Raw genomic sequence first — 26,600 nt, forward strand, 5'->3', positions numbered from 1 at the left:
TGCCAGAAACAAGAGAATCCGAGAATGAGCACAGCTACAAATATCACAAGAAACAGCATTTCCAGTGAGAAAAGAGACCTTCTATTTCTCATTAAAACTAACATATTCAAGAAAAGAAGTATTACAGCGCTATTTCCTTAAAGAGCACAGACCTTCATTTGCTTTGAAATAGTGCCTTTAAGTCTTGTCTCTTTGGTCCTCTGGGACTTCCAGACATATGGATAAACGAAGCTGGTGTGACTACTCTGGCATCTTGGCATGTAGTCATTTAAAACAGAGACACTTCCTAGCCTGTGCAAAATTGAAACATTTGTTTGAGAATAATTAGTGCCTTAGCCCAACAATGCTTGGCAGACTTTTCTAATTAGTTGAGAGAAATGATTGAGGCAGGCAGGAAAGCAGACTTTGTCAGGCATTCAGTGAAAATAATTTGGACCACACACTTGGCTGCAGAGCCAGATAACGTATGTCATTCTTTGCTATCTTAACAGGTAGGGTTTAAAAAAGAAAAAGAAAAAAAAGAAGAAACAAGAAACAACCATCTGGCACATGAAATCTGAATTGAGAGGACTTCTCACATCTCCAAATGTAGCTCTTCTATGTTCTCTGTTCAAGCCACAATGATCAAGTCATACTGTGTTAGGCCCTAGCAAATTACTTATTTTCTTTTGTATTTCCTATTGTACAGTAAGAACTAGAGCTGAAAATATTCATTGTGAGTCACAAGCTACAATATTTGTAGAGCATTCATGCTGGGATAACCAACCGTGCTTTCCTTCTCCAGGGATATTCTAATGGGCAAAGCATGCTGAAGGCAAACTATGGGATCAAGACAATATCAAATCAGCACATGCTTTAGTAGACTTTCAGGTACATTTCCTTTCTGAGCTCTTTCCAGAATTAGTCTACTAACCCAGGAAGAAGAAACAGAAGGTGCCATGGAACTTTCTATACACCAAACCAGATTTCATAGAATTAATTTAAAAAATATGGCAATGCAACTACTTGCTATTTCAAGTTAAGCATTCATACATTAATACAACTAGAGTAAGCACATTATATTATTAAGCTTTTTGACATCCAGGCTTATCAAGAACTGTTCAAATCTGCCTTCTACATTGTTCAGTTTAGGGAGCAATCCAGAGAAAAAGAAATCAGCTGGTCAAACAATTAAATGTGAAGGGATATACTACAATTTAAAAACTTAAATTTATGAAATAATTACTTTGCCAGCAACATTTACATATTTCCCATGTCTAAACCTTTAAGAGGTAGCTATTTGGCCTATTATGGCTAGATAACCACCTGGAACTCCTTCCTGGGAAAGTTCCCAAGTCTAGACACCAGCAATCACATATGCTTCCAATTATAAAAACTATTACTATAAGGCCAACATAAATCTCCTACATCAACAATCAGTTGCCAATTATATCACATTCCACAATAAGCCTTCTTACTATAACTAATTTATGGAATGCTTGGCTTTGAAAATCAATAAAATTAAGAGAAAGGGTGAGGTAAAAATATCAGACCTTGACATTACAGTGAACATTTGAACCCAGATATTAGTTTGGTAAGGGAAAAAAGCTGCAATGTACTGGATCAACAGAACTATAAATTGTACAAGTTAAACAGCTTCATTCTGCAAACAATGATTTTTGTGAGCTGATTACAACAGCAGGCTGTGCTATCCACTGTATTCATCACACTCACTCCTGCAGCATTTGGTACAAGATTCTACAAAAAAGATTTAAAAAATGAGTGCAAGTCTTTTCTTCTCTTGCTACAGCACATATCCATTCAAGAGCCTGAAACTACAGTAATTTTGGAACAATGTGACAAAACCAAGCTCAGGCTGTTCCCACTTTGCATCGATAGTTCTTAAATGTTTTTGCCACCATGACTGTGAACAGCAACTGCTTAAAACACCAATTTTAAGGAAGTATGAGAAAAAAGGCTATTTAAAATGAGGAGACAGCCTTTACCAAAAACAAACTGCAAATGAGAATAAAGAGACTTTTTTGTCACAGAAAATATATCGAGATTACACTTAAAAGGACTAGTGGAAACACCTGAAAGTCACCTAAACCAGAACCTACAAACCAGAACATTTTTCTATTATATTTCCCACTGACTGATCATATTCAGCTGCTTTGTATAACCAAGCAATATTAACCTAATGCTTATGGATACTGTTAGACTAACTTAAACACAATGAAGTCGTCTATAGCAATTTTTTTTTTAAGTGTTCAAGTAGAAGTACAACACTTTGCAGTTCTAAACTGTGAATTCATTTAGAAAATTATCATTTCCCTCCATTTACATATGGGGAAAATTATTCGGCAATATAAGAAATAAAAACATTGGTTCCAGGACCAATGACTTCTGAGGATCACAGCCCCTTCTGAGGCAAATTACTCAACGTTTTCAATTTATCGGTGTTCAAACAGGATGTGATGCAGATACATTAGGTGCCACAAAATCACGTATTTTTGCCCATTATACATCTCAGTGTTTCACTGATACAATAAGACAAAACAATCCCCTGTATTACCATCTTGGCAATATCTCATAAAGAAAGCATTAAGTGCAAGCAAGATAAACATTGCCTTTTTTATTCTTCTCATTTGACATTATGTTTTGACTAGTAAGCAAAGCTATTTGTGTGGTGTATCAATCCTGAAAGGAAATTCCTAGGTCTAGGCCCAGGCTTTTTCATGAGAACATTCATTTCAGCACAAAGTCCAGAAGAGATCGTTTGGTCTAGATGGAAGGAAGAGTTTCAAGCCTCTGCTTTACTGGACTCAGACTCTTTCATATGAGTTTGGTGCAATATTTTCTGGTAGAATGTTCTACTTTGCACAAATAAGCCAATATTCACTAAAAGACAGTGATCCAACTATAGAAACCAGGCAGCTAGCGCACTCACCTCGCAGGTGGGAAGCCAAGGCTGAGCTACTGACTGAATTTATTTTGAGAGTGGAACAGTCGCAGCAGAAATGCAGAGAAAGATTAAAACCCTATCAGCCAAGAGCCAGGATGTTTAAGCCACCCACCTGTACAGGGAAAGTCCAAGTCTGACTAGGATAGAAAGTCCTCAGCCACGTAAGCACTCTGGCCAAGCCATCAAGTGCTTTAAGTGAAACTTTTCAAAGACTTGATTCCACTCAAGTATGAAACAAATTCATTTCTGATATTTAAAAGCCTGCAGAACACAAACATAGCATCTCCCAGCTCTTTGGTAATGCCAAGAGGAATACACATTTTGGCATATACTATGCTCAGTAATTTGTGATTTATCATGCTCTTTTGCCAGAGAATAGCATTTTAAAATCACCTCCACAGAACAATTGCAAAGATACAGATGATAGTGAGTAGATCTGTAACTGAAGGCAAAACTTGACAAAGGTTAAGACGACGGGCAGTCATCTGAACTCTAAATGAGACTATTCCCACATATTCCTCTAGACCCCTGCTGCTGTAGTATCTCAGCATGCTTCATCCACTTGTCGTCACCTATATAGAAATATAAAAGGAGAGAGAGCAAAACTAAGAAGAACCTATGAACTAAAATTATCAGAGAAAAGTTAAATATGTGACCTTATGCTTTTAAGTTAAGCAAGTTAGTTGCATTCCTACTATTGCACAACAGACTAGGAAAAAATTATACTTCATTAATTGCTTGAAGTATTTCTTCCTAAACCCCATGGATTGAAGTTGAAATTGGTCAGAATTTTAATTCCAGCAACAGATGAGAATCAGAGATATATCTGACAGATGGAAAATGTACTGTTATGATTGATTTTTTCCCCTCCCATTTACTAAAAGTAGTTTGTTCCTTGAAACAAAGGAATTAATCATCATAACACACATGGGCTAGGAATTACCTGGCATGAAATTTAAAGTCTTACTATTCCTCCCATTACTATCTTTAATTATAGGATTTTCCACAAGGTAGTTTATGCAGCAAAGCACAGCAGTGAGAGAAGAAGGGAATTTTGGCACAGGAGACTCAAGGTCAGTCTCTCCATATTTGAGCTCTTCAATCTTCAGAGGGCGCAGGTCTCTGCACGGGCGTTTCATTTGAAACAACCCCGAATAGTAAAATGCAGAGCGCTATTATCTGCCTTAGCACCTCAGAATGGATCTGCAGCCCAAAGAATTCTGAACAGTTCAGACACAACTAAGACTACAGTAATAATACAGTTAAATGCATTGCACAACTGTACACTTTGGAACAGCAAGCTTTCAACTCTATCTTCAGTTTTTCCTTTTAAAATGGACGATGTTATCTTCCATATTAATGTCTCTAGCTGCACATGTCAGTGGCTCATTCAAACATTAGCCAAAAAAACCTAGAAAAGCATAGATGAAAATGAATCATGTCAAATAAATCACGATTTTTCCCCAAACAAAAGACAGATTAAAAAGCCACAGCTTTTCAGTACTATTTTCAGATTAAACTAGATATAATTTCAAACCAAACAATTATGAGAGTGATAACTTCAGTGACAGCATGTTAATACAGCTCTTTTCTCCTTTCTTAATTACTCACTTTATAACGCCAAGTTACATTACTGTGCAAGTTTACCTTTGAGCAATTCCTGAAAATAACATTGTGCAAAGCTACCAGAAATGCTTTGAGAGGGTTTTAATGACACATATAAAGAGTAAAGATTTGGCTCAGTATTGAAGAATGAGAGAAATGCATGCTTAGCCACAAAAAAATAATAATTTTGGATTCAGATTAATCATTCGAAAGCAAAGAGCACCTGCTTTTTCTGTTCTTAAGAACTTTACATGCCTGACAGTTCTGCACCTACATGCCTCACTTCTGCAAAACAAATTTAGAACTTCATACACTTTGAATAGCTCCAATAAACTTTTTTTTTCAGGTTTACATGCTAGAGAAAATCCCCTCGACAACTAAACAAAACCAGCTTTTGTGACAAGAGGCCTGATACTTCAGAATGATTTTTAACTTAACGCTGCGATACAAAAACACCCCTAGCTAAGTCTCATTGATTGCGAGTGAAATACAGGCTGCCCACCTACCATAATTATTTTTGAAATTATTTAGATATCCAGAAATACAGATCAGTGCCTGGCCAGATTTTCAAAAGTACCTAATGGTTTAGGTCCTGGTTGTTATACAGTACAACAGAAGCTATGCCTCTTACTTCTTTAGACCTTTCTGAAAGCCCTAGTGGATGCCTGTCTGCACACAGAGACTTTGAATGTGATGCTTCCTAACTTTTGAGTGCTTGACTTTACAATGCATTAGTCCCTTTAAGTACCCTTACTAACTATTCAGCATTTAAACTGAAAAGGCTCCAGTAGAGAGATCTAAATATACTGTATGACTGCTGTACTACCTGTGTGCGCTTTTTTTAATAGAAAGAATTAGGTCATGACATACAAATAAAGCAGGCAAATCTCACAAGTTTTCATTGACTTGACAGATAGAGCCATTCAAGGCAATTAGACCAATAACGTTTAAATTAGAAGTCACAGATAGGTCATGACATAATAAATGCTATCAACTGAATGAGCCAGTCCACTCAATTGGATCAAATAATCTGTGGATTCAGGATCCCAAGACACTATACGTTATATTGACATACAGAAGCAATGTGTAACACAGCTGTCATTGCAGCAGCATTTTCAAACATGTCACAGTATCCAACTGCCCAGTACATAGGACATTTTTTCCCCACAATTTCAGAACCAGGCTTAATTATAAAACTGCAATGAAATCAGCAAAAATTAAGATAAATAGAATAGATTTCTAAAAATAATATATGCATATTACTGATGTCTGTGCATTACACATGCCCTGTACTGCAGTTGGCAGTTTAGCAGAGATCAGATTGTCCGATACATTGCAGAAGTACAAGCAATCCCACAACTTAGTCCTTGAGATGATAGCGTGCCAAAGAGTAGTGTTAGAGCTTAACATACATTTCAGAGAAAGCTGACAGTTTGTCATCCAAGCATGTTACATATAAACAAACACCATGAGAGGTCAGTTGTCATTTTTAGATATGATCAACAGGAAAGAAAACCCGTGAACAAAAGATGGTGGCCTCTTGGTCATCATAATATGTTGCTGGAGGGACAGGGATTCCCTAACCTCACAGTAAAATCATACAAAGAAGCAAGATGATTATTATGAAATGCAGCAAAATTTTTCTTCTCCTGAGGAGGATTCCATCCCCATTACAGCTATCATTGAACAGTTTTATTGCTTGCTTTGCTCTCAAGAGTAAAACCCATAATCTTATTGAAAAACCAACAGAATGAAAAAAGAGAAAAAATGGGAAAGAAGAATAACAGTTGTGTTACCTCCTTGGCCATCACAGCAGCAGGGGAAAACAAACAGTAACTTTCCCAGCCTCTCAAATGCCTTTTGAACTAATGCTGCAAGAGGATGGTGTAAGTAATGGACCGCAGCTAAAGCAAGCCACGAAAATCTAGCAGCACGGGAACATAATCCTTTATCCTCTGCTTCAGGCCACAGCTATGAGAAACTGGAGGAGCACTTGAAACCTCCTCTCTCAAGAGTTCAGTGGGATTGAGCACTAGGCAAAGTTGAAGAATCACATAGGGCTATGACTTTTTGGCCAGCTACTTCCTTTAAGCTTCCTATAATCATCCAGATCCTGCCAGTTGCTGGTGACCACCTCAGGTTTGGGATCACAGGGCCACTCACCATGTTTTCCCACTATCTTCCTTTCACTCATTCAACAGCAGCATGAAATAGAGGCAACCCCATCCTATTTGCTAATCCTCATCCTCCATAACTTAGAACAGAATTTTTCATTTAGCTTCTTAATAAAAGATAAAAGCATTTGCTCAGTGCAGTATCCACACAGCAAGAAGCACAGCTCACCATATGCAAACTCAAAGCATACCTTAATAACCTACAGTGGAGTTTTGTTTGCCTGGTTAGGTAATGAAATGCATAGAAACTGGAAAGCCACTTCAGAGCTTAACAGCTAGTCAAGTGGGATGCTACAACAGATTTGATAAAGGATAATGCAAAACTACAAGAAAAAACACAGAGAAGTGGATAAATACATTGTGGTAACTCTTTGCAGACTTGGACTTTTGCTCCTATTGTGTTTTTACACTATGCCTTAAAAAGGAGGCACTGATGTGATTTCTGTATCTGACTCATGTTGGGAGGCTGGGGGAAAGGGGCTATTTTGGTTTTTGAACCCACAGAAATGCAATTTTTAGTGACAGCATGTGACAATTGCCTGGCTGGCGTTTCCAAGAACTGCAGACATGCCAATACCCCACCCATGCTGTTGTACAGTACACACAGCCTTCCTCCCTCCCAACTGGGGAAAGGAAAGCTCAGAAAGAGAGAACTCTTTGGACTGATCCTATGTCCAGTTGAGGCAGTGAGGACTTTGCCTCTGAATTAAATATAGTAGAACGATTACTTGTCTTACCTGCAAGACAGAGGGTAAGAGCTGTTAAAAAGAAAGGAGGAGAAGATAAAAATCCTCCCACTGATGCAACAGTAACCATATACAATCACAGACAATTCATGACCTAAATGAGGAACAGAGGCACGGGCACCAGTTTTCATGGTGCTGTACTATATATTAGATGTGCACTTTTTAAAAAGATGATGGGATTTTTGCCTCTAGTTTGCCCTGAAGTGCACAAAATGTCTTATCCCCACATATTTTGCAAAGTACATTTTTCAAGTTCTCAGCAAGGGAACAAGAAGAGAAGCACTGATTATGAGGCCTGGGACGAGATGAGCCATTCATCAATAAATACAGCAGCAGAAGGGAAAGGGAGAAAGATAGCCAGAAGAGGGCATAACTAAGAGGTAGATATAGAAGAAAGTAAAAAAAAAAAAAGGTAACAGTAAAGATTATGGAGTTAACCTGAGACAACAAGAATGATAAACTGGGGGGAGGTGGGGTGCAGAGACTACAAAAAAGGAAAAAGCCCTTCAACAGCAGTGACACAGTAACACACGTTTGCTGTATGGACAGACTCGGGGATCAGATGAGGGTCAAGGAGCAGCTACCTGTACATTACTGACAGAATGGACAGAGATAAATGAACTGCTAGCCCTGATATCAAGAAGGATGGATGGCTGACTGATTCCTAAGATAGGAACAGATCTTCCAGGAGAAGATACTGAAATGCTGGGTGAACATGGACTCATACAATTACAGGTGCTGTTTTATTCAAAGAAGTGATATGGCATCCTAAATTCTCAACAAGAAACAAATTACCTTCCAAACTTGTCTGAAATGAAGCTGAAGCAGCAAGCAGGTATTTGCATACCTAGTTACACATGGACTCAGCTAGGATGAGAGCTGCAGCAAAGTATGAAGAAGCTGCTTCTTCTTAGATCCATATTGTGATTGAAAATGAGGACAGACACATCACGCAATTATCTCAGAGACTTGCTTTGACTAAGCAAAAAAAAGAAAAAACAGGAAAACCCAACCAAACAAAACTCTACAGAAAAATGTCAAGTTTAAGTGTTCCATTTTGGTCCACAGCTCACAACCAAGCTTAATACATATGCTTCCTATAAAAAGTAGGTAAGAACCAATGCAGACTGGGTCAAAAATCACAAGGTAAAAATTCAGCCTACGCACAAATACTCATTGTGAACATGCCAGAGGAGATTTTGAAGCCCGGCAAAAAGATGGCATTTAGAAACACACAACAATAAAGGACAATCGGTCAAACAATAGTCCATATTTGAGAACAATCAAACCCTTCCTGTGTTTTTAAAAAAGAGGTTAACAAGAGATGCAGCAGAGCAGTAAAGGCATAGGCCGAGAGGTACAGAAAATTAGAGTTCTTTTCTTTTTTTCCTTTCTTTCTCCTTTTCTCCATTCTTTTTTTCTCCTGTCTTGCATTCCTTGATCCAAAACGAGTTTAAACGTAGTAATTAACTGCATCCAGAACACCTTAGCACATTAAGGTCACACAGGAAGCATTTCACTCGCTGCTGAAACTCTCTCACCTTTAAGGCCCTCCTTGTAGCTCTTCTCCGAAGTCCAGCAACCCAGCAGAACACCTCACAGAAGGAAGTGAAAAATGCCCCATCTGGCAGAAAGCACGAGGAGAACAAAGACAGACGGATCCCACCTTGCTAACGTGGCAGGGGTGAGAGAATCAGGGGCTTTGAACTGCTACTGGTAAAGCCAGCATCCAGAGACCACCAACACCTGGGGCTCTGATCCAGCACTGATGTCAAGGAGTAACATGCAGCTTTCTGAATGTCTAAGATACACTTCTGTAATTTCTCATGTAAGATAAAGGGGCAACAGGACCTTTTTAACTGGCACCCTCGAGTCTGGCAGTGGGTAGTAGGGCTGCGCACTGAGAGAAGGGGTAAAGGGAAGACTAAAGGCAGCAGCAAACAGCCCAGAGCAGATCATGCTTGTGTATTACCAGTAAGCCAAGCTGAACTCTGGAGGTGGATTGATTTCTACCTTCCTTCCTTAAAAAGAAGCAGAAGAAACTATGGCTGGAAGAAGAGTAGCTCCCTGAACAGGAGAGTAGCACCAAATAGGCAGTGCCCCTTAGCACAAGACAAGCTAGGGAACTATAAGCTAATACGTCTGACCTTTGTTGACAAGTGAGGTCAGACAGAGTTTAATAAAAGATGAGATCAGAAACCCTCTGGAGAAATAGCCTGATAAAATTAGTTTCAAACAGCTTAAGAAAGCAAGTGTTCTCACAAACATAATGAGGGTTTTTTGGGGTTTTTGGGTTTTTTTTTTTTTTTGAGATGATAGTCTGAACAGGCAAAAGTAAAGCCATGAGCATAAAGCTCAGTGTCAAAGGTATGTGAATTTACTGTTAAGACAATAAGACTAGGAAGACGAGACAGATGCCACCTTTGATTGGACTGAGTTGAATGAAAGAAACCTGATTCCAACTGTTAAATGTACCAGACAGTTGAAAGGGAAATTAAATGTGTATTCAGTAAGAAATCACTGAAGGACCTCATCAGACAGCTCAGAATAAAATTCTCACGTTGCCGAGGCACCCCGAGATGGGTGCCCCTACCCAAATACAGCTACTCTCTTCAGGACACCAGGCTCCTCGCTTTCCCAGGCACCCGATGGAGCTGTTGTCCACTTTCCTGACAGGAGAGAAAGGCTGAACGTGGGCAACTGACAGAAAAAGCCCCAAAGAACTGCCCTCACCCCAGGAACACCCTAGGTGAATTTCTTCCTTGTAAAAATAAGAGTAATCCATAAATTTAATGGCATATAAGAAAGGCAAAAGGATGGAGGGAATTTAAGTATGTTCTAAGGAACTTTGAAAAGGAAGAGAGGGAAACATGGAAAAGAACATGGGATTTCGCTGGGTTTAACTTTGATATTGAAATACAAACCTACGTTTTAATCAGAGAGATGCACAAATTTGAGGAAACATGCAAGTGAACTGTTTTAACTGTACATTTTACATCATATTTTCCAAAGCCCTTTTTTAAAATTATTTTAACCGTAGTACAGAAAATCCCACCAGGTCTAGTGGAGGACAGGTCCACCTATCAGGTTATTATCAATATAGAAAAAGATCACCCTGGTACAAACACCTTACAGTCGAGGGGGCGGGGAGAACAGGAGCTGAAACAGATGCACCAAGCAAAGCAACTTCCTGAGAGTAAAACAGCAGGTCACACCTATCCCGTCAGAGGTACAGCCTAAGAAGTCCTAACTTCCAGCTCCCAGCTAATTGCCATTTCCACTACATCAAACAGACGCTCTCCACACACTCTGTATTATTCATAGTCAGTTTTGAAATTTTCTGGGAAGAAACACATACATCATTTGTCTGTGAGATTCCCTAGGACGCTTTGGTGCTGAGCAGAGGATATCCCTTCTGACAACACTGACATTGGCACATATGCTGGTAGGCTAAATTGGGTGGAACGGCAAATGATGTGAGGCAAAAGGACCCTGTTCCAATATACTTTGTCAGGTTAAGACTCAGCTGTGAATTCATGGAGTTCAGAAGAAAGGAGTGCAAGCATCTGTGGTTGGACACAACAGACTCGACTCACTTTTAGGAAGCCGCTTTAAACTGTTCCAACAGCGTGAAACAGTTTTCGGACAAGCTTCAACTCTTCTAGCAAAATTCCCCAAGGGCAGAGAAAACACACGTCATGGTACTAGACCTGCATTTTGCTAGTCCTTGTCGGGTTATTGGTATGGCAAAACCCAAAACTTCAGCATTTGAACCACCTCTCAAACAGCTAGGAATACACTGGAGCAGCTTGTGATCAGCTCCGTTTTTATACCAGAATGAGGCTTGGCCTGTATTTAGATGAGCATAAAATGGCTTAAAACAATTTTTTCCTTCTACGCTCATGGGTTAGAGGGTCTGGATTGGAGAGAAAATTGAAGTTAAGCAAATACAGTACAGTATAAAGCCTTATAAACCGAGTCCAGTCAAGAGTGGCAAACAGCATATTTGCACATGTTGCTTCTTATGGACAAACACCACAAATCAGGAAGTAACATTTTGTTTTCTGATGGATTTATTTCTGTATATCACTTTCAGATTAATCCATTCAATTGTGTGCCGGATTGAAAGTTTCAGAGGTGATTAACAAAATAATGATTAACTTGTTGGAAATAATTTTTAAAGAAAGAGCTTTCTTTGTGCAAGAAAGATACAAAAATATCTGTACATATTTAAAAACGTATTTGAGTGAATGATAATTTACAGGAATTATGGATTTAAACCAAGAAAACAGTATTTTCTGCATCCTTGGGACAGATTCAAGTTCCTCTTATAGTCCCTAAAGGCCATACGCAAGCACATTCCTCAGAGAGGGTGCACCCATCATCCTCAGGAATCTGGGAACGTGTCAAGGCTCAGGATGGGCCCTGTAAGAATTCTGCAAGGTTGGATTTATCTGTGAGCACTACCTGCACCAGGGTCTCAGCCACTGGGACTTTCACAAGGCAGCTGCAAAATTACATCTGGCTGCTCTCCACCTACCGAGACTCTGAGGACTGCGTCTGGCAGGTCACAAGATGCAATGTGCCTCAAAAAGTGTGCTGTAATTAGGAAAATCACTCCAAGGTAGCAACATCAGAGAAGGGGTGCGAAGACTTTCAAGACAGCAGTGAGTTTCAGGACCATATAAAATAAGTCATTGATCAGATAAGGAATGTGCTTCAAAGTTAACTACAGACAAAACCCAAAGTAGCTAGACTACAGGAGAAAAAGAGAGAGTCATTTCAGCTAATAACTTAGTAATAGCTCTCAGGTTATGGTCTTAAAGGACAGGTGAACAGCTTTTGATATCAGCCATTACACACGTCTCCAGATGAATAGCTTCTTTTCTCAAGTGTTCCTGTTTTAGGGATACATGCCAATAAATTGTGGTAAACATTTTCATAATCTATCTTCCTTTTAAGCACACCTGAAAGGTGAGTAAAACTAAAATTAACAAGTTATATAGAATCAGTCATTCTAAATTAAAATTTACCTGCCAAATTTGTGTCTAAAGCTGATGTGTCCACCAACATCTGTTTAATCTTATGCATTAAAAATGCTTCTGCAATTTTAATTGCTAGCATTTGAAAAATCAGTGACAGGGAACGAGACACTTTAATTTACCCATGAATGCAACTAATAGGTAACAACATGAAGTAATGTATTTCAAGCTTAATCCTAGCAGAAAAATTTACATTAAAACCAAAAAGAACAAACCTCATAAATCTTCAGTTACTGATAGTTACCAGTGAGGTGATACAATTTAAAAAACATTAAAAAATAGACTGAAAAGAATCTTGACTATTATGAGGAATTCCACACATTTTTAAGATGTACAAGTTAAATTGTAAATTATAATAAAAATAATAAAATTAGCTGAACACCTACTGTAGTAAAATGTGTATATACATACCCACCCCCCCACACACACATTTATGTAAAAATAAAAAATAATTACCTTGTTAGCCATGCCTTAAAACTGAAGCATGAAGGTAGTTCCCAGCACCATCCCAGGGGAGTGCTAGAAAATTGCTGGCCAAGCAAAGTGGTTTGCCTGAGCAGACAGTGCTCTCAGTTGTGGCAGAAGTTCCCAAGTAGCTGCTGAAGGCTGAACTTCAGGAGACACAAGCCCCCAAGGACAGAAAGGGCCCCTTTTCCACACCAACTGGCAAAAGAATATTTTTGGAAAATTGTGGAAATTGCATTTGCCGTATGGTTCACCTGTTAAATAAAATGAACTGGATGCTGCCCGGTTGTGCTTGCTTTAAAGTCACTAACAGTGACCAACAGCGAGAGCAGGTTTGTGTATTTAGCTCCATTTAATTTCATATGTTTTCATACCTGTTATTCTCTTATGTCACCTTTACTAATTATATCCTTGAGAAGTTCCTTGCCAGAAGAGTGCTTTTGTCTTATTGCTCATCTACTCTCTGCCAGGGAGTGCTGCAGTGAATCCCTAATGCTTGGGCTGGTGAGATTACAGCATTTCTCAGGGCACCTCTCCATTCTCAAACAGCTTCCTGCTGCCACTTGGCATTAGCAAGACTTCCTTGCAGGACATGGTACGAAGCAAAGGTAGGTGGTGAAGGGAAAAAGCATCATTTGCAACAGAAATAGCAGAAAAAAGCTTCTTGACAAGATGAACTGTTCTCCTCTTGTTTTGGGGGAAAATGCTTCTACAAAACAAGCAAACCAATTTCTGCTCAAATGAGCCTTGGCAAGCGTGTAACATGAGATATGTTTTTAGAAACACTGACCATCCAAAAGGTATGCATTAAAGTTGCCAGGGCCTATTGCTTTCTTGCTAGAGCTTTAGCACTGCAGGTGTAATGGAACTGTAGTAACCTATATTTGCTCAAAAGACCAATACTAAAAAAAAAAAAAAGACAGACTTCAGTGAATGATCTGGAGTTGACCAATCCCTGCAACACCTGTCATAGCTGAGATCCTTAATTTTTATTATGATGATGATGCAATGCAAGCCACACTATTCCAAACTCTGAAGGCTTTTGGTTTAGTGCTATTCCTAAGAGATGACTTGTTTCAAACCAAAGGCAAAATAAAATAAAGCAGAAAAATAATCTACCCTATCACATAAATAGCATCCTTGCTATTTTCCCCACAACAGTTAGGTTTAGTTAGGGAGCGTTTATCTTGTGTGCTCTTTGAAGTTTTTGGGTTTTTTTAAAGTTTTGCCTTAAAGGGTGATCTGATTAGTTTTCTGTGCCAGGAAGGTACAGCATAAAATAAAACTAACACTATTAATCACACAGTATTACTGCAGTTTTATCACATTGTAGGATGCAGACAAGAAATGTCCTAACAATCCTTGGAGTCAGTTTTTCGAAGTACCATTTCATCTGACATACATTAAACGTCAGCTACTGAACGTAAGTTCATGCTAATCTCAGTTTAATTGGAATCACAATGCAAATGACAGCTCCTCCACCTTGCTACAGGCCTTTTAGCTGAGAAATGAAAGCTGCAGGTAAGCATTTTTGATTAAACAAATACACCACCGGAGAACAAATACAAATGGGAATACTCTGCCCATAGTTTTACATGGGCAACTCCTTGCTGAAGATAACACGAACTGTAATTACCTGGCAGATGATGGAATTTGGCTCAGTGACACGTGCTCCAGGTTTTCACATACAACTGGATAGACAGTTTCCAGGTAACTAGAGCAGGATTAATGCAGACTGGGACATCTTCATCTGATACAGTCACATTGTGATTTTCTCTTTTTTCTGATTTGGCTGCATCTCAAGGTCACTCATTCTGGTGCTGCATCTCAAGGTCAATTCACATGACTGGAATTGAAAGAAAAATGTTATAGTTGTCACTGTGGTGACTAACAATCATCTGCAATGATCTATATTTCCGTTCAGAAATGATGAGTTCATAAGTAAAAATATATTTAATATCTCAATTTAATTACCAAATGAATTAATCAAAGGGATGAAGGATGTTTAGAATTTCTCTAGATTTTAATAATATCTTTACTAGATTCTGTATGAACTCTGTTACCAAAGGAAAGCTGAAAATATTACATGTAACAATAGAATAACTTATAGTCGAGTAATAATTTACGGCCAACTGTAGTGTCAGACAGAGTGACGTTAAATTGAATTTACCCTACCTGTAAATAAACCTAAAGGAAGAGAGATTAAATTGCATCACTGAACAACTTGATCTGGATATACTGCACAAAATCAGAGTGGGCAATGAAACCATCCTGAAAGACCTAAATTTATAGAAAAAAAATGGACAAGAGTTGACTGATAAGGATTCACTTTAGAAAAATTCACACTGACCTAAAACAGTTTGTTCTCAGTTCCTTAGCCCGTAGCAACGCGTGAATGCCGTGAATTTTCCCGCCGACACCATGAAGCGCAACAGTGACAGCAGTGAGCTCCTGCCGCACCTCACAACTGACAAAAACCTCCAAAAGAAAAAACCTGAACAAGCTCAAGGGATTTCCAAGCACTTTCAGATGCTTCTGTGACCAGGCTTCTGGGCTGTTGGTGGTGGTGGTTTGTCTTTTTAATGCCCGAGAGCTATTGCAAACCATTGCATCTGTGACCTGGCACAAGTGCTTAATTATGACACACTCCAAATTAGTGAAAATCTTTGGGAGCTACACTCGGTGCCATGTGAACAAGTAGGAATGCAAAAATAATGCACTGTAAAATATACTTCATTTTAGTAACTGTGATCCAGTCTTAATCCTTTATAATGCAGTCATATACACTAGCCACCGCTTTCCGGTATACTTGCCAAAGAAACTAAGTGTTAATAATGGGCAATTTCACAATAGCCTCTGGTTTTAAACCATTGCTAGGAGGCAGAAGGAAACTTCTACTTTTTTCATTTTCATGAATTATAAAATCTGCAAATTATTAACGTGCAAATTAACAAGGTTCTACAGCATTCAGTTTATGTACATTTAAATCCTACTTTATTGACTCTTAATTAAATACACATAAGGAACCTCAGTTTGAAGCACTACCACACTCTCCTAACCCCTTCATTATTTTCTATTCACAATCCTGTTCTGACTTCCCATTTCCAATTGTTTCCTTTGTAAGCATTCTAAAACTAGCTTTGACTGTTCCTACTTAACACGAGTAAAGGGCCTTTCTTACTGCAAGCACTCAAAGATATTAATTTATCTTAAGAGAGCTCCTTCCAAGTACCGTTAAGTACACAAGAACTCATGTGAAAGGCATATAGAGCTTGCTACCAACCATAAAAGAAAGCTGCATCAGAAGCAAAAGAGAGCTCAGATGGGAAGGGAGTTGACAGATTTTTTTTTTTTTTTTTTTTTTGGTTTAGAGGAAGAAATGACCCTCTTAGCTATACAAATAATTTTCAAATAAGTCAGAAACTACAGATATAATTTGCTTCAAATTCAACAAATATTTTTGGCTGAAGAGAAACAATTAAGAGAAAGTCTCAGAAATCATAAATCAGTCATTATTTATGAAACATTTGCATTCTTTCATGCTAGATTTACAAACAGATGTTGGTCTCTTCAGATAATAGAAGACCTTAATACACTCTGCACTGATTGCCCGGACACCCCTGCTGCACACAGGACATTCAGATTCAAGTCACCTCTGTCCAACCAGGCGACAGGGACACACAGTTGGAAGCAGTAACCTTTCCGCCCAGCCCAGCTGCAGCAGCTTGCCCAGGGCTGTAGGACACCGAGCAGCTGCTGGGGAAGTGCTCTAGGAGGTACACACTCTGTTTGCAGACCCCGTTCTCATGAACCCATATTTTATTTTCTGAAATAGCAACTGCTAACTTTGGCAAGTCTGTACATCACAGCTATTCTTTTTCTTGGGATTGTTTTTGAAGCAGGAGCAGATAACTCATTTAGGGAATTAAATTATTCTTCTATTCCTAAAGTGTCTATAAGCAGATTAATTTTTATAAACTCATGGATTATTCATGCATAAAAATCCTGTATTAAAATATATTACTGCCTACAGTCTGTTTGTTTACTACTCGCTACTCTTACAGCTTCAACTATTTATGTCATGTACAATTGTAAATCACATGGTATTGTTTCAGATCCAGGGCCGGATGAATGAAAATGTTATAAGGGAGGAGTAAAACGAGAGACTTGGCAATGAAGATGTGGCATTTTCAAAACCTATCTTTCAGGGAAAGTATACACTTAGAGTCTCTTACATATAAGTATCACTCAAGAGAAAGACTATAGAAAGACTGAAAGGTCAAGAAATCCTTAATCATTCAGACAGTATAATATTTAAATTTTTGCAGTATTCATTTAATTCTAACTATTTTGCTCCTTTCTTGGCAGGGAACACATGTGTTGAAGCGAGTATAGTAAAACCTAGGTCTCAAGAGCTCAGACTTAAACCCTTTACAAACATCAGAAATATAATGGAGACAGAAATGGGAAAAATGCAATCTGTTCTTCGTTTGCAGAAGCTTCTGTTCAATTCATTTACTGAACAGTGAATCTTCTGCACTATAGCATTAATGAGAACAGATACAAAAAGCTTTCAAACTTAAACAAAGAAATGGCTGCTACTTTAGGGTATTTTCAAGCATTTTCCAGAGATTAACGTATGAGGCAGATGCTAGAATACCAGCACACAATACTTTAATTTAGTTCAGCATCTCTGCAGGCAGTGGCTTCTCTATTACAGCTAGTTCCCAGAACACAACAGAATGTTATTGCAGGGCACTTTTAGATTAACATCCGCAAATAAGCTGTTAGACTTTACACACATCAATCTTTCGTAAGTACAATAAGGCAGATTTAATTGGTTTTACTTTCATTTTATAACAAATGTTATTATCTATTATATAAGAAGGCAATTTAAAAAAAAGACCCATGAAAAGGATTAGAAAGCAATTCCATAAGCGATAAAATAGGGGCAGAGAGTTATTATGGAGGAATGTCAGCAAGTACATAGCTAAGGTTGTTTACTCAATGCAGAATAATCATCTTTGGAAGCTGAAATAATAAATTTTAAATGATTCAAATTAAGGCTACCAAGAAATTGAGGATTATTCAAGAAAAGAAGGAAATAAGGAAAAAAATAAAATGCATCCACATAACAAATATTAACATGAAGATGATGAATGTTTTATCTAAGCTAAGCTAAGGAGATAAGGATGCCTGATCTGCAAAACTGAATGGAAACCAGCTTCAGCGAACGCAAAGTATTTGGGCTCAGGTGCCTTAGTCAGGACTGAAAACATGTTTTACCAGTTAGTTTTCTGTGGGTTTCTGTAAACACCAGCTTTAGACACTGAATTTTTACAGTCAGAATGGATGCTTGACAAGGTGGATGGAACATGAAGCAGATACTCAGTCTGACCTACAGCTATATAATTAAAGACTGTATTTTACAGAGAACTTTATCCTAGTGTACTGCTTAGTCTGCACTTGTAACAACACCCACACATCTACCTATAAAGATACTTCAGCTGGAAGCCTCAAGCACTTTAGCTAAGTAAGGAGGTCTGTTGCCTCTAAGTAACCTGTCCTTTTCTCCAGTGGGGCCAACAATAGACAGACACATAAATACATGTAGTTCTGCACATTACGTTTTGGTTAGAAGTGCTTCACCTTTTTGATGGTCTTTGCTTTCAGTTACAATGTATCAGAACATTTTCAAGTGGGAAGGTTTTCATTAAAAAACCCTACCTTTTTAAAAAGCAAAACCTTATAGAAGAACTAATAGGCATTTCAACAACATCTTTCTACCAAATGGTTCCCAAGCTCTCAGAGAGGACTGCTGGTCAGGTCCAGAAAGAGCACGCAAGTGACCTGACCTGAATAGCAGAGCTTTACTTTAGTAAAGAAGTCTCCATAAAATTCTCTCTCACCTAATTGTAGGCTTCAGGCCCAATGTGGAACAAATTAACATAGCTCTGTGACTTATTGGACAGATGACCTTCCAGTGACCTACTAGAGCAGTATAGTTTCAAGAGAGACATTTTCTGCACTCAGCATCCCTAAAAATAAATGTAAAATTCAGAATGCTTCATTTACCTGCATCCCTTCCATATCACAAATTCTGCCATCATCTTTGTAGTTTTCACCTTTCTGAGGAACAGCTTAACTCGCTCTCTCTCCTGCCTTCTGTGTCCCTAGTATGTTCTTTCCCCCCAGCCAACTCCTCCTCCTCCTCTTCCCTTTCGCAGAGTTTACAAAGATGTCTGCGCATACTCTTCCTCCCTCTTCGGCAGGTCTCCTGGATCTCATTTCCACAGCAGGAGACTCACCTCACTAATAAATCAGAGAGCTCTGGAAGAGGTGACTCATCACCTTCCTGTAAGTGGTTGAAATAAAAATAGACTATGGTCATTTCTGTGGTCTCTACTGCTCTTTTCTTCAAGCTCTACCTTCCCCCACCTGTGCTGCAGGTTCTCTTATCTTCTTTGGTTATTTTCAGCTTTTAGTATAACATATTAAATCTTTTCTGGTTGCCTTTGTTGTGTCATTTGTTCTTGATCTCCCCTTACATGCTGCACTCACTGGTCTTCTATGTCATTGGGGTCTCTTCCTTACTAATATCTCATCAGTGGTCATATCACCTTGGAAGATCACTTGGAAAATCCCTCTTTTTTCAGATGACCAGGTCGGGGTGTTTGGTGTGATGAAAATACAAACATTGCCAAAGGATAATGAATTTTCCTCCAGCCTTATGGCAGGAACGCATATGCTTCCAGATGTGAACCCATCACCCCCAAAGCACATTTTGGTCAAATGAAAAGTATGCGTCTGCAGAGAGCTGTCAGCCCTGTACCCTTACCTGTATGCGCATACACACTTTATGACCAAATTGTTTGTCATGCAGCTATGGGAGCAGAATTGCATTTCGGTCACATTATAGTCACAGGGTCATAGCATCTGGCCCTTGAGGGCTTCCAGAAAAGGTCATATAGCTCTAAGCCGCTGCTTTGCAGAAACAACAAAATGGCTCTGCAAATGGAGTTATGTTTATGATAAAATCATTTCCAGATTTAAAATAGAAAACAATGCTGGTTTGTTGCGTAAAGATTTTACAAGTCATCGTGATTCTATATGAACAGTGCAGACTATTGAGCTGCTTCACTGAGTGCTTAATGGCTCCAAATTCTCTCCTGGTGCAAAGCTCTGCTACTACAATACCATCTGCTAGTGCAAATATACCATGCAACTTACCCAGCAGATCAGCAGTGCTACCTCCAGCACAAGGCTCTGCAATGGTGGATCCCTGTGCAGAGTGTGATCCAAGTTTGCACTGATTTATATACAGGAATGTGAAGGAATGAACTCTCTCACAGTCAGGCTCAGAAGAGGAACGTCATTAGCTCAGTTCCAGAATCTAGGGTCTGTATTAAAGCATAACCAAAACTCCAGCATATAAAAAGGGAAGTTTATGACAGCACAGCAAAGATTTTCTGTTTGTTTGTTCTTACTGAACTGAGATCAGTATTTTGAAGTTTAAACATTGTTTTTCAGTGAATGAAAGTCAAGCCAGGCAAAAGACACGTTCTTAATATAAATTATGGGCCAAATCCTTAATTCTTTTTGGCTACCAGGAAAGTGAAACATATCCAGCCAGTCAAGGCTTCAGCTCCACCCTACTCAGTAGCCAAGATGTTACTACCCTTAGTCATATCAATTTCCAAACAGACAGCATGACTGCACCGTGCACCAGCAGTCCTCTCAAAGTGGTTTCCAGGGGCCTTTGAAGAGGACGACACACAGTTCAGGCAGGCCTGGAACTCTTCTAGTTGTTGGGCACCGGCTTATGGTCCCAAAGCCAGGTCCAAGGAGCACAGAAAAGCAATACAAAGCAGTATCTGTGCCCTTCACCAAGCAGTGCCAGCTCCCCCTGTCCAACCAAGGATGTCTCTCTCCTGGCCTCCATCCTGACTGTGGTGCACTCTGGACTCTTTGCTTTGGAGATTTAAGCCAACCCTTCAACAATTCTTTGATTTGGGGTTTTAAACCAATCCCTTAGCATTATTTTCAATCTTTCTATATTTGTAGGGTTTATAATATTTATCTTTTCCACTGGATTATCCAGCTAAAAATCAACAGCGGTGTGTTTTATCAGGAGTCCTCTGTCGCATTCTGCTGCTATTTTAGGAACTTGAGCAAAGTTTGTGAGTCTACACAAGCAGTTTGGCAACCCACTCTTTCTCCCTTTGCCCTCCCTTTTGTTTTGGACACAACACAGGAATCTTTGTGGCTCTGCACGGTGAAAATTGATATAAAACAGCTTTGGTCAATTTTTATATATATTTTTTTCTGTTAAGCAAGTTAATACCACGGAAAAAAATGGTCAGGAGGATCAAATGTTTATGCAGGACGTCATGCTGCTCTGGTGTGCCAGCTCTCCAAGAGTCTATAAGGAAGCCAGCCAGACGGGCTCTGAAGCCTGCACCCTGACCCCAGCGACCTCTTAATTTTTCAAAGTTTATCTAGCCCCATCTCAGCAGTACTTGCATTGAAACTGATCCCCCTGCTCCTGAATTTTTGGCAGAAGGGGACTTCCTTCATATGGAAAAGTGTTTAATACCAATTTAATGGTCTGTCTAGCCACTGTAAACCCCCAGCCCCCTCTCCCCCTCAGTATCCCACTGGCAAGAAACAGTGAATTAATATGCTTGAAATAGCCCTAACTCTTCTCCTCAGTGTGATAGCTGCTTTTCTAATATGCAATTTTTTGAAAAAAAAAAAAAAACATAAAAAGAAACCAGGAGCTACATAGTTGAATGACATCTCTAATAAGTCCCTAATTCTTTTCTTTTCTTTTCTTTTTTAAATCCATCTTTTTGCATCATCTCCTCACACATACATCTGCACTGTCAGGAATGGGTACCAACAGAACCAAAAAAGTTCCTTTTTAAGTCTCCAGACTTGCGAGAACCAGAAAACACAAACTGTCTTTATGCAAATCCCTTTTATGCCAAAGGAGTCAAAATAACAAGTTTACCTTTTGTTGTAAAAAGACAGCGCTGTCTTGGCACACTGCCCACAAAAATCCTAGGTACAGAGAAGCTAACGAAAAGGAAACAAAGGTGCCATAATTTTCCTAAAGCAGTAAGTTTCTTTGTTACTGTAAGAAAGGTGTGAGTTCAAAGGAAACTGAGACTGTCCTTCCAGATAAGGCAAGGGCTGACCCTTTGCAGCAGAGCGGCTCTGCCAGGGGACAAAGCACAGTCTCAGGCATCCCCTAGTGTCAGCAGCGCAAGAATTTCAGCTGTAGAGCAAAACAGCAGGACAGAACCAAGCTACAGCTGCAATTTGAACAAGTTAGACTGACATGAAGGAAATCTTCGCGTTCCAGACAAGAGGAGCTCTAACGTCCTCTTAGTCGAGTCATTACATTAGGACAACTTAGCCTTATGCACTTTGTGGTTGCAGTAAACAAAAAAGGCATTATCTTTTGTTATAACAGTAGTTTGATTTGCTTTCTATTTAAAAAAAAATCCATCATCCAGTTCTACACTTCTTCAAAGGAGCGAAGGTAAAAAGCCTGTGAATAACAGCCACCTCCTGCAGCTCAAGCAGAAAAGTCTTTCTGAGAAGATATGAAGGAACATTACAGCCTGCAGTATATACATAGTCCCACCTGGACTCAGACCACTTAACTTTCCAGGAAGAGGGAGGCACATTTAGGTAGGAACACTGAATCAAAACCATAGTTTAAGGGTAACAAGCTGCACTGTGTTGTGCTGAAATGCCACAGGGCAACATTTTGCATAGAACTGTGAAGGATTCAATCTCCCGCACTACTGCAATGTGTAATCTCTTCTACCTTATCGCACCAATACAATATACAGAAACCAATAGAAGGAAGAATGAAAACATTCATATAGACTTTCTCTATAACATTATTTAAGTTAACAACATTTTTTTGAGTGAATCAGAAGCAGCTTACTGTAAAGCTGATCTATAGTGACCGTTGTTTTTTCTCTCTCTGGAAATACAGGTATGTTCTCATAACTGAAAATGCAAGAGAGTCTGGTACTGCCAGTGAAATAACAGCAAGGCAGGCACTAAGCAGCGTCTCCCCCAAAGGCCTACAATTCACCCTACCTCCCACACCGCCACTGCTAATATCCATAGCACTTCCCTGCAGTGGACAACACGATTTGGTCTTGTCAACCTAAGGGGATTGTGCTCCAAAACAGCATGATATTGTGCCACTTGTTCAGCTCTTTGGGAACAGTCAAGAGGGGAAAGTACTGCATCAGCCTGTTACAGAGCCGTCCCAGGGCTGACTTTAAACCTAGCAGCCTACGCTGTGTATGCAGAGAAGCAACTCCAAAATTGCGGAAAAGGGCTCCAGAGGCAAATTGGCAGAGGCAAGGCCTTTGCTCCCCGCTTTGCTTACGACGAGGGCCTGGAGAACAGGGCTTGTTGCTGTTCCTGAAGGAAGGACTGCACAGCGAAACGCCTCAGCAGCCAGCCCTCTCGCCCTTACCAGAAAGGGAAGCTACCTGCCTGGCTTAAGATTTATAGGGCTTCGCTCTCCCTCCGTCTTCTTGTTCCTATATGCAGTGAAAGCCCAGGAGTTTCACAGTAAAAAGATGCTGCAGCTCATGGGGGGAAGTGAGAACAGGGTTAGCATCTCGCTGGGAGAGGCCTGCACAGCCACGGTGAGAAAGGCAATAGAGGTAAGCCTCTGGAGGAGCAAACCAGAGCAGACAGTGGCCTCGGACAGCGTCCCATCCCTTGGGAGAAAAGCATTAGTGCCGGAGCAAGAGATGTCTCATGACTCCGCTACACATCCTGAAATTCCCGCCTGCTCCCTCCAGGCCCTTATCTGCCATCACCACCAAATTCAGTTTTGTCAAATTCAATGCAAGCTGCCTTGGATAATCCACGGCCCTGGATCCACTCGTTCGCCAGCATTACGTGGCAAGATGTGCACACCTTCCAGGCACCACTCACCCACCTGGGCACCTGAAAGGCACTGAGGGGGGCCCCAGGAGCTTGCATCCCGCCTCAGTGCTGTCCCCAGGCCCAGCTGGGGTAGGCTAGCTCCAGCACAGCCAGTCCCATCCCCATGGTCCCCACTGCCCCCCTCCGACCTGCCATCTCCTGGCCCTCCCAGCACCTTTTCACTCCAGGTACAACGTCAGCCTGTTGCCTTCTTCATTCTTGCTCCTGCCACCCCCTGTCTTCGCAGAAATTTCCCTCTGTGTTGAGGACTGCAGGGCTTGAGGGCTTCCCAGGAGGAGGAAGGGCAGCGTAGCGCCTGTCGGGGCGCATCTCTCTGGCTCTTCTTGGCCTGCCAAGGGCAGGGGAGAGGAATGGGAAAGAGGCAGCAGCTACACAGCCAACCTCTTGCTATTGCATGCACAAAGCACATCTCAACCTCAGACTGAAGCCCAGTGTTTCAAAATAAATGTTATGCTCTTGATATGGCTGCCAGAGGGGAGAATATATTCAGACGTGGGGGAATGAAAGAGAGAGGAGAAGACCATGTAGAAACAAGAGGTTCAGATGGAGCTTTCCTGGCCCTTCTTATGCTTCTGGAGAATATACTCTGCACTGCCATGGGAAAGGCCAGCCTTTACCCTTTACTGGCCACCCCACCCAGTGCTCTGTCTCCTGGTTTGGGGCTTTCAAGGAGTGGCCAGGATGTCAGGAACTACAGCTTTTAGGTAGGAACTCGGACTTTCTTTCCTTGGCAATAAACAATATGCTCATCCCTAATTCCCTTTCTACATATCGCATGGTGGCATGGCCCTGGAATTATGTCAGTCTCAACACACCGTATGTGCTGTTATACATAATACAGCTCACACACACAGCAACCACAAAGAATCTAACAAGACAAGCAAGGAAGCTTTTCTGGAAAACGGCTTCAAATGATCAAAGAAAATTAAAATTTCTTTGTAAAGACCAGGTAATGATACATAATGGCACAAATTATCCAAGACTGAAAACATACCCAATCAACTTTAGTTGTGCAATTGGGTTTTCTGCAAGTTCCCCAAATGCACCAGATTTGGTAACTAATGAAACAGAAGGAAAACAGAAAAATAATTCATGATGGCAGTTTGGAAGTTTATAAAACAACGTCCATCAACCAGTAGTACATTTGTTCAATAGTTATTAAAAAAAAAAAGTAACTAACTATGTAACCCTAACTACTATGGCTGCTTATCCGGGGTCCTGCAATTCAGCTTACAAATAGTTCAGCTGGACAGTTTTCCCCGCTCTCAGCCTTTCACCGTAAGTGCTCTTTTCTTACCCTCAGAGATCAAAGATGGTTTTAGTGGTTTGATGTTTCATACACATTCCCGCTCCCCTCCTCTCTTCCTTCCTTCCTCAGGCTCCCCTCACCAAAGCACATCGCCCAGCCAGCCTCGGGCAGGAATCACACACACACGCACCCCGGCAGCCGGAGCCTGGATGAGCTCATGGAGCCAGTATCCTGTTCTGAAGATTACCTTGCATTTCATCAGCTCCTTGGCTCTCGCTCTTGGTGTGCTTTGAATTTACTACTGGCTTTGCAGTAGTGTTTTGTTTAATTTTAAGGCCAACTTTTGACTCTGAGTCAAATCAAGCACCTTCAAGCATTTGATAAGAGTAAGTCTAGTATAATTTATGTAGAACTCACCAGCTCCCTTTTTTTCCTGGACTCTGCTGCCACCTCATTTTCACATTGCCCCAACACGACTGAAATAACTGATTTGATTGGGATAAGACAACAGTCTTGTTTTCCAAAGCAGAGGATTCTGGAGCAGCTGGTGAAGATAAGAGGACAAACTGCATTTTAGGGGGACATCAAATAAAAACCACACTTCTTCTCAGAGTGGAATATCCTCACATTAAGCTACTTTGGGGAAAGTTTTCCCAAATACTCTAAAAGCAATGAGAGAGATTTTTCCTGGCCTGTTACTAGATAACAGTCAACTGGATGCTTGGCTCAAGACCAGCTACAGCAGATCATGATAGAGATCTTATCTCTTTCTTTTTTTTTTTTTTTTAATCCCATCACACAAAAAAGTTTTGTTAGTGGTTTCCTCACAAGCATTCGTTTCCCATACATTACTAGACAGACATCTGTTTTTCCCATAAGGCTAGCCAATCAAAAAATAGGCCTTGCTTAGTCCTAGCAAAATTTGTATGAAGTTTTGTCTCCCTTTTCAGACAGGTTGAATGATTTCTCAAAATGCATGATTAAAAATTATTTCTCAACCATTCTGTAAATATCCTTTGCAAACAGTGCATTACAGCATTGAATATTCAAATTCCAAGCTGTTGCGGCTGGACTCTCAGGTACATGCAATGTTACGGGCTTTCCCAGAGAAGCAGAACCTTCATCTGCATTATGAATATTCACACTATGTATTTCAAATTCATTGCCACAAATAAGTCTTTATTACATAACACTGTTGAATTAGTTGTCAAAGTAAACAGGCTTGTTAATATCTACCTACATTAAAATATTCATGCAATATATATATTTTGAGGAAGTAAGAAAATAAACACTTTAAATATATATTTAAATCTCAAATGTTCTTTCAGTTTTGTATAGACAATGCCCTAAAACTACAGCATGTACGAAGACAAAAAAAAAAAGAAA

The 26,600-nt window shown here is 40.0% G+C and overlaps 1 long non-coding RNA gene across 16 annotated transcripts in view; it reads right to left on the minus strand.

The window, feature by feature from the left end:
* The window catches only part of LOC135329337 (uncharacterized), a 130,459-nt gene that overhangs the window by 76,113 nt on the left and 27,746 nt on the right, over window positions 1-26,600 (minus strand). For 10 of the 16 annotated variants that reach the window (XR_010390726.1, XR_010390717.1, XR_010390720.1 and 7 more), the window contains exons 2-3: window positions 25,632-25,758; window positions 14,613-14,822 (exon numbers count right to left, since the gene is read on the minus strand). This is a non-coding gene — a long non-coding RNA (uncharacterized LOC135329337). Of the gene's footprint in view, window positions 1-12,967; window positions 13,175-14,612; window positions 14,823-25,262; window positions 25,391-25,631; window positions 25,759-26,600 lie in introns of those variants that run through there. The other 6 variants (XR_010390722.1, XR_010390721.1, XR_010390719.1 and 3 more) reach the window with 3 other exon arrangements.

This window comes from Dromaius novaehollandiae, chromosome 10 (genome assembly GCF_036370855.1).
Source record: "Dromaius novaehollandiae isolate bDroNov1 chromosome 10, bDroNov1.hap1, whole genome shotgun sequence".
Lineage (NCBI taxonomy): Eukaryota > Metazoa > Chordata > Aves > Casuariiformes > Dromaiidae > Dromaius > Dromaius novaehollandiae.